Here is a 9,500-nt window from a genome sequence, read left to right on the forward strand (position 1 = left end):
ATCAGAAATAGAAATACTATTAGGATCATTAACAAGTTCAGAGGATTCTACAACAGTTTTATGTTTCTTTTTCTTTTTCTTAGAAGGACTACCAATTTCTTTAGTTCGTTGAGAATCTTGTTCAGTTCTTTTGGGGTGCCCTTCAGGATATAGAGGATCCTGGGTAGAAACACCGCCTCTAGTTGTTACTTCATAAACTTGTTTCTCTTCATGATTATTTTTTAACAAGTCATTTTGCACTTTAGTAAGTTGATCAATTTGAGTTTGAATCATATCAAAATGTTTAACAAGCATCTTAACATCATTGGAGGTTCTCTCCACAATATCATGCAATTTACCAATAGCTTGAGAATTTTCCATTAGATGATTCTCTACTCTCATATTAAAATTATTTTGCTTAACAATATAATTATCAAATTCATCTAAACATTGATCAGGAGGTTTTGAATATGGAATATCTCCCCTATCAAAGCGTTGAAGAGAATGTACCTCGATTGTAGATGAAGGGGGAATTATCTTACATAGGTCTTCTATAGGAGGTAAATTCTTCACATCTTCAGATTTAATACCCTTCTCCATAAGAGATTTCTTGGCTTCCCTCATATCTTCATCATTTAATTCAATCATACCCCTCTTCTTCAATATAGGTGTAGGAGTTGGCTCAGGTGTAGACCAATCATCATGATTTTTGCTTATCTTAGCCAATAATTCTTCAGCTTCGTCCGGAGTTCTTTTCCTGAAAACACAATCAGCACAACTATCCAGGTATGCCCTAGACTCAATGGTTAGTCCACTATAAAATATATCAAGTAAATCATGCTTTTCCAAATCATGTCCAGGCCGAGCTCTAATAAGAGAGCAAAATCTTGCCCAAGCTTCAGGCAATTTCTCTCCATCTTCTTGATCAAAGCTATAAATTCTCTGCAGAGCCATATGTTGAGCACTAGCGGGAAAGTATTTTCGAAAGAAAACATCAAGCAAACAACTTGGACTATTAATAGAATCAGGAGGCAAATTATTATACCAAATCTTAGCATCATCCTTTAATGAGAATGGGAAAATCTTAGCAACAAAATAAGTACGCATCTTAACATCATCAGAAAACAAGCTACTTAAAGTAGAAAGCTCATTCATATGTTCTACAGCACTCTCTTTTTCAGTACCACAAAAGGGTGTTTTCTCAACAATAGATATATGAGATAAATCAAGAGAAAAGTCATAATCTTTATCCTTAATGTTTATAGGAGATGTGGCAAATTTAGGATCAGGAGACGGTTTATATCTAACATCATGTTGTGCAAAGGTTACTTGTACTAGTAGTAGCATTGCATTTATCAATAAAATCATCATCAAGTTCTACATAATCTTCATCAAGATCATCAATCTCAGGTGAATTAACAGGTGTAACAGTATTTTCATTAGGAGTTTCAGTAATTTCAGTTTGTCTAGACCTAGCAATTGTAGCATCTAGAAAAGGACCTAATGAACCAGCATTATCAAGCACAGTAGAAGCATCATCAAAATTATCAGAGGAATTTTCAGATTCAGCAGAAGTACCAACACGTGAAGTTTGTGGTGGTGAAACAAGTTGACTTATCACAGAGGGTGAATCAAGAGCAGCAGAGGTACTCAGAGTTGTACCTTTTCTTGTAGTGGATGGTAATATGGCGAATTTAGTATCGCGAGGTTTACCCATGATGGAGAATTTGCAGCGAACAATATCAATCCAAGTGAACTTCCAAATAAAGCTATGCTCCCCGGCAACGGCGCCAGAAAATAGTCTTGATGACCCACAAGTATAGGGGATCGCAACAGTCTTCGAGGGAAGTATTACCCAATTTATTGATTCGACACAAGGGGAGACAAAGAATACTTGTAAGCCTTAACAGCGGAGTTGTCAATTCAGCTGCACCTGGAAACAGACTTGCTCGCAAGAGTTTATCGATAACAACGAGTTTTATAGCAGAGGAATAGTGAAATAACAAAGACGGTGAAATAAAGACAGCAGTAGTGATTATAGTAAACAGCAGGATTAAAATACTGTAGGCACAGGGACAGATGAACGGGCGTTGCATGGATGAGAGAATTCATGTAACAATCATGGTAGGGCATTTGCAGGTAATAATAAAGCGGTATCCAAGTACTAATCAATCAATAGGCATGTGTTCCATATATAGTCGTACGTGCTGGCAATGAGAAACTTGCACAACATCTTTTGTCCTACCAGCCGGTGGCAGCCGGGCCTCTAGGGAAACTACTGGAAATTAAGGTACTCCTTTTAATAGAGTACCGGAGCAAAGCATTAACACTCCGTGAACACATGTGATCCTGACATCACTACCATCCCCTCCGGTTGTCCCGATTTCTGTCACTTCGGGGCCATTGGTTCCGGACAGCGACATGTGTATACAACTTGCAGGTAAGATCAATAAACAATGCATATCATGATGAAACAATAACATGTTCAGATCTGAGATCATGGCACTCGGGCCCTAGTGACAAGCATTAAGCATAACAAGTTGCAACAATATCATAAAAGTAACATCTACGGATACTAGGCACCATGCCCTAACAATCTTGTGACTATTACATGATCAATCTCATCCAATCCCTACCATCCCCTTCAGCCTACAGCGGGGGAATTACTCACACATGGATGGGGGAAACATGGTTGGTCGATGGAGAGGCGTTGGTGGTGATGGCGGCGATGATCTCCTCCAATTCCCCGTCCCGGCGGAGTGCCAGAACGGAGACCTTCGGCTCCGAGACGGAGTTTCGCGATGTGGCGGCTCTCTGGAGGGTTTCTGGCGACTTCGACTTCTCCCCGTGCGTTTTTAGGTCGAGGGCGATAAGTAGTCCGAAGGAGGGCGTCGGGGGCCAGCCGAGGCCGCCACACACTAGGGCCGCGCGGGCCCCTCCTGGGCCGCGCCGTCCTAGTGTGTGGGGCCCTCGTGCCCCCACCTCGCTTGCCCTTCTGGCTCCGCCAATATTCTGTGAAAATAGGACCTTCTGCATAAATTCCGAGGATTTTCCTGAAAGTTGGATTTCTGCATAAAAACGAGACACCATAGCAATTCTGCTGAAAACAGCGCACTACAAGAAAAGTTCTGATAGACAACGTCCCAAAATCGTCAACTAAGGGGCATTTTTCGTCGCCTATGGGCCTAACCCGACGATATGGGTTCTGTTGTCGAAACTGCATCAGGCAAAGTCCAACGACGATTTTTTCGGTCCGTCGCGCTTGGGCGCCCTTCCGCCACGGAAAATCGGACCGTTGCGGAAGTGTTTTCGGGAGCCCGTTGACTGCTGACGTCATGCAAACTGACACGTGGCGGGGCAGATTAATCGCCGGTTAACGGCGTTAACCGGCTGAAACCCCGTGGTAGATGGTAGGCCCACACGAGGCCTGCCACGTCTTAAGCGGGCCGGGCCAGATGACATAGTTTGACCGGTCAACTATATAGCTGGGCTGGTCCATTAGTTACGTGGGCCGGGCCTAACCTCTAAGGTTGACTGGTCAAAACTTAAATGGGCTGCCCATTTAACATGTGGGGTCCACCTTACAAAGAATCGGGCCGGCCCAAGAAGCAAGTGGGCCGGGCCAAAAACACAGGTGGGTCCCACTTTCCTGTTAAAAGGCCGGCCCATTTAGTGTGTGGGGTCCACCGTATAGCAAGTGGGCCGGCCCAACAAGCTAGTGGGCCGGGCCAAAAACATAGGTGGGTCCCACTTTCCAGTTAAAGGGTCGGCCCATTTAGTTTGTGGGGTCCACCATATAGCAAGTGGGCCGGCCCAACAAAATAGTGGGCCGGGCCAAAAACACAGGTGGGTCCCACTTTCCTGTTAAAGGGCCGGCCCATTTAGTATGTGGGGCCCACCATATAGCAAGTGGGCTGGCCCACCAAGATAGTGGGCCGGGCCAAAAACACAGGTGGGTCCCACATTCCTGTTAATGGGCCGGCCCATTTGGTATGTGGGGTCCACCATATAGAAAGTGGGACGGCCCAACAAGATAGTGGGCCGGGCCAAAAACACAGGTGGGTCCCACCTTCCTATTAAAGGGCCGGCCATTTGGTGTGTGGGGTCCACCATATAGAAAGTGGGCCGGCCCAACAAGATAGTGGGCCGGGCCAAAAACACAGGTGGGTCCCACCTTCCTATTAAAGGGCCGGCCCATTTACCATGTGGGACCACCATAGAGCAAGTGGGCCGGCCCAATAAGCATGTGGAGCCCATTATCGTGTAACCGGGCCGGCCTACTAAAGAAGTGGGCCGGCCCAAAATGAAAGTGGGTCCCACACTACTGTAAGTGGGCCGGCCCAATCTGTTGTAGGGCCCTACTTGTTTGACTAGTCAACTTGCATTAAATTTCATGAGCCTAAAATCTGATTTCAATGATACACACAAGTACATACACAAATAAAACAAATAGGAAAATTACAAGGCAAGTAATGTGCCCAAATAAAAAAATTACATAGAATCATTGAGGACTTCTATTAGCATCATCAATAACACGTTGACATTTGGCAATCGCCTTGATTGAATCTTGTGTACTCTTTGTCAACATATCAGCTACAGATCTTAAAGCAGCAATACCATGTCTTTTATAAAGTACAGCCTTGAGATATTTACTGTCTGATGAAAGAAATGGTCTAGGTTGACGGCTATGAGAAGATGCATCAGAAGAAAGATCAGAACTTTTTGTGGGCCTCACTGGTAATGAAGATTGCTTCATCACAAGCGCATTCGATAATAATGCAAAAAGAGTTAAACGATGAACTATGCAAACATTTATTATGCAATGTAGATATAAGATAATAACAAGTTGCATAAATAAGACATGTATGGAACTTGTACTAAGCACAAACTTACATCATAATGTTGCACAGGGTCGCTACAGATCCTTTTTTGGCGACTATCTTCTAATGATGATTGCTTCATTAAAGCGCATTACAGTAACATTGTAAACATAGTTACAACAATTAACTATTCAAACATGTATTACGCAATGTAGAGATCGAGATAACGACATGTAGCGAGAAATAAGCACAAGATAAGATAAGATGCATGTACTAAGCACATCTTGGCTCACCGCAGGTCCTTCTCTTGCGTGCACTAGTCGTGGTCAACATGCCTATCATTTTAGGTTCAGCCATCAAGTGAAATGCTAATCCTCCCGCTCCATTGTCCTTAATCTGTGTTTAGATATCACATTTAAGACCAAGTCACTGGTTTCAAATAACAAAAAACTTGAGCTGCCAAATGAATAAGCCAATATTTACCGGATATCGATTAAAACCAACTAGATGTTGCTTTGCATGAGATACGAATTTCAGACATTCAGATTTAGAGTAGGGTAATGCCAAGGTTTTACACATAAAGTAAACTGGCATTAAGAATGACCAAATGTCGAGTTCAAATCACCCTCGAAGTTTCTCCAAGACAAGCATATCAAATAGGCGTAAACATAGTAAAGCATGAATGGCATTGCTATGGCGGGGTTCCAAGTGTTAATCTCTTGCATAAGGAACAATGCATATAGGTTATAGATAATAACGGAAGTAAACGCCAAAATTACCAACCACGAACTCAGATTCCAACCTTACCTAGCGTCCCCATTTGTTAATGTTGGATGTTCTAATAAGTGGTTCGCATGATCAATCCCTAGGAAAAATAACATTGACAAGTCAGTCTACGATAATACAAAGACCCGGACATGCACGCAGCAATAACTATATAAGCTAAAGACGAGGTATAAGAGCAAGCAGATTGGAAATGCACATAGCATGATTATAAAAGCGGTGTGAGAATAGCAGACACGAGAAAACAGCTAGCGGTGAGCTAATGACGTGGTATAAGAACAAGCAGATTGGAAATGCCCATAGCACGACTATAAAAGCGGTGCGACAATAGCATGCAAGATACAAAAACGGTTGGCGACAAATGAATGGGTACAAGGCTATAAATATGTGGATGCACACAGTGTCGATAGAATGAACAGGATGGTAGCGACCGGATAATGCTTTTGTCTTTGTACAATATTTAAACAAACTTCATGCGAAGCAACACATCAAGAAAGTTAACGGCATATGAGATCTGCAAATAACTACACAAAACATGGCTAAAGAAACACCGCGATCTAACGGGCCAGCGTACTAACCAAGTCTGCGGCGGGGTGGACGGGCGGCAACTTGCATTCCAAATGCGGCGGCGAACGCGGGAGACGATGAATCGACCCTGTTTCGATAGAAGCGGGCGTTAGTGAAGCGATCTGGTTGGCTGGCAAGGTATTCGGTGAAGTTGATACGGCCCGCCGGCGAGGTAGTCGGTGGCGAGGTCGGCGGTGAAGCAGATCCGTCGGTGGCGAGGTCGGCGGTGAAGCAGATCCGTCGGTGACGAGGGCGGCGGGGAGCGGATCGGGTGGGTGGACAGCCAACACGATCAAGGCTACGCTGTGGAGGAGTATGCCGGCGTGACGAAGCAGATCTAGTACCGTAGAGAGTCGAGCTTTGGCGTGTGAGAGTATTTTTGAGCTAATGGGGCGAATGGTTGGTGGGTGGGTGTGGGCACAGTGGGGAGGGTTCGGGATCTAGGCAAGATATTTCATTGTTACCGAATGAGCCCTCCATGGTCGGTGGGTTGTAGCTTCCGGACCAGGGTTAAAAGGGTAAAACTGGTCACGGGATTTTCGAATGGATGCGGCGGGATGATTAGGCGCGCGGCCGAAATTTTCAGTTTCAAGCTACGAGCCGAACGACAAAAATAATGTTCTTCCCAGGGAGCTCTCATTTCTTCCTCTTCTCTTTCTCTCTCGAGTCTCTCCCACTCCCCGGCTCCTCTCCCCCTTCTCTCCGCGGCCTCGCCGGCCGGAGACGAGGCCGACTTCTCTCGTATATTGTACACCCTCCGAACTAAATTAATTGATTCAACTTTCCTTAGACGTGTATGTATCTAGAGTAAAAACATGTGTGGATACATCCATATTTAGATAAGCAAAGTTGAGTCGCCTAATTTGGATCCGAGGGAGTTAGTGTTGTTGTAAGCTTAGATCCGGTGTTTCCCATGAGCGAGAATGGCGCAATGGAGTCGGGGATCTCGTCATCGGCTTCAGATCGGCCTATGGTGAATCGGCGGATCTTGCCGGCCAAACCCCGATCTGGTGCCATCAATGTGATGGCGCTAACGGTGAGGCTTGCTTTGGTCGGTGCTTCGAGATCGGCCAATGGGGAAGTCAAGCTGCTAAAGTTCACAAGCTCGGGGCATACGACGGCGTCATCCGTCTTGCCCGTGCACATCTTGGACTTTCAGCGGCCCTTCTCGTAGCCAATATGCCGTTGTCGAGGCCCTTCTTCTCCTTCGTCCTGGCGACTACCGGCGACACCGTCCCAAGTGGTGCGTCCCCGCGACGGAGTTCTTTGGAAAGGATGCGGAGCAGAGATCTGATGTGCGGTCGAGAAGGACTCGATTGATTTTCTTCTATATGTTTTGGGGTCCTTTTTGTAAAGTTGCAGGTTCTATTAGTTATTGTCTAGTACTTTTGGTCCTCTATGTAATTTTTTGGACTAGTTTCCATTGGCACTGATAAACTTGAATTTTGACAAGTTCACGGGGAAAAAAATTCCTTTGCACATATGGCCTATCATGTATAAACATTCTTGAGATTTAAACTATATGTAATGTGCCATGCATTAACCCTAAACCATATATATGTAACTAACCCTAGCTGATCAAACCCTACTTAATTAAAACAAATAACCCTAAACTATACGCATGCACTTTATGCGCAAAGGCGCGGGTGCCTCTAATAATGTGTGTGCGCACTCGATCGATGATCCCTAAACCTTATACAACCCTGAAACCCTAATCCCTAATCCCTAAACCCTAAACACCCTAAACACTAAACCCTAGACCCTAAACCCTAACCCTAACCCTAAACCCTAATTAAACCCTATATATAGGCCAACGACACTTAATTGTGCATCAAGCAGGCCAGGGGTGCCTCGCGGTCCTCTAATTAAATTAAATGTGCCATGCATTAACCCTAAACCATATATATGTAACTAACCATAGCTAATCAACCCTACTTAATGAAAACACATAACCCTAAACTATACTAGCTATAACCCGATCTAATAAAAACATGCTCTATATATAGCAGCTAGCTAGCAAACCGTAGATTAACACCAATTAATATATACATGGCCTATATCGATCATGTTGTATAACATATCCCTGAGATTCATTAATTAATTATATAATTATCGTGATAAATTAATTAACTTTAATTTTGACAAGTTCTCTCGAATGAAAACACATTTGATTAAGTTGCCTCATAATATATATATATATATAATTAGTGTGCATGCATGGCCTACCATGCATTCGTGCATATATTTTAATGTATATTTGAACATATTCTTGGGGATTTCAATCTCTCTCTCTCGATCATCTATATATCGTTGGTGGCCAAAAAACACACATATATATGCATGCAATTTATGCGTAAAGGCGCGGGTGCCTCTAATAATGTGTGTGCGCACTCGATCGATGATCCCTAAACCATAAACAACCCTAAAACCTTAAATCCCTAATCCCTAAACCCTAAACACCCTAAACACTAAACCCTAAACCCTAGACCCTAAACGTACCCTAACCCTAACCCTAACCCTAAACCCTAGCTAATCCTAAACCCCAATTAAACCCTATGTATAGGCCAACGACACTTAATTGTGCATCGATCGAGCGGGTCATGGGTGCCTCGCGATCCTCTAATAAAATTAAATGTGCCATGCATTAACCCTAAACCATATATATGTAACTAACCCTAGCTAATCAACCCTACTTAATTAAAACACATAACCCTAAACTATACTAGCTAGCTATAACCCGATCTAATAAAAACATGCTCTATATATAGCAGCTAGCTAGCAAACCGTAGATTAACACCAATTAAAATATACATGGCCTATATCGATCATGTTGTATAACATATCCCTGAGATTCATTAATTAATTATATAATTATCGTGATAAATTAATTAACTTGAACTTTGACAAGTTCTCTCGAATGAAAACACATTTGATTAAGTTGCCTCATAATATATATATAATTAGTGTGCATGCATGGCCTACAATGCATTCGTGCATATATTTTAATGTATATTTGAACATATTCTTGGGGATTTCAATCTCTCTCTCTCTCTCGATCATCTATATATCGTTGGTGGCCCAAAAAACACACATATATATGCATGCAATTTATGCGTAAAGGCGCGGGTGCCTCTAATAATGTGTTGCGCACTCGATCGATGATCCCTAAACCTTAAACAACCCTAAAACCTTAAATCCCTAATCCCTAAACCCTAAACACCCTAAACACTAAACCCTAAACCCTAGACCCTAAACGTACCCTAACCCTAACCCTAACCCTAACCCTAAACCCTAGCTAATCCTAAACCCCAATTAAACCCTATGTATAGGCCAACGACACTTAATTGTGCA

The sequence above is a fragment of the Lolium perenne genome, chromosome 5 (assembly GCF_019359855.2).
Source record: "Lolium perenne isolate Kyuss_39 chromosome 5, Kyuss_2.0, whole genome shotgun sequence".
NCBI lineage: Eukaryota > Viridiplantae > Streptophyta > Magnoliopsida > Poales > Poaceae > Lolium > Lolium perenne.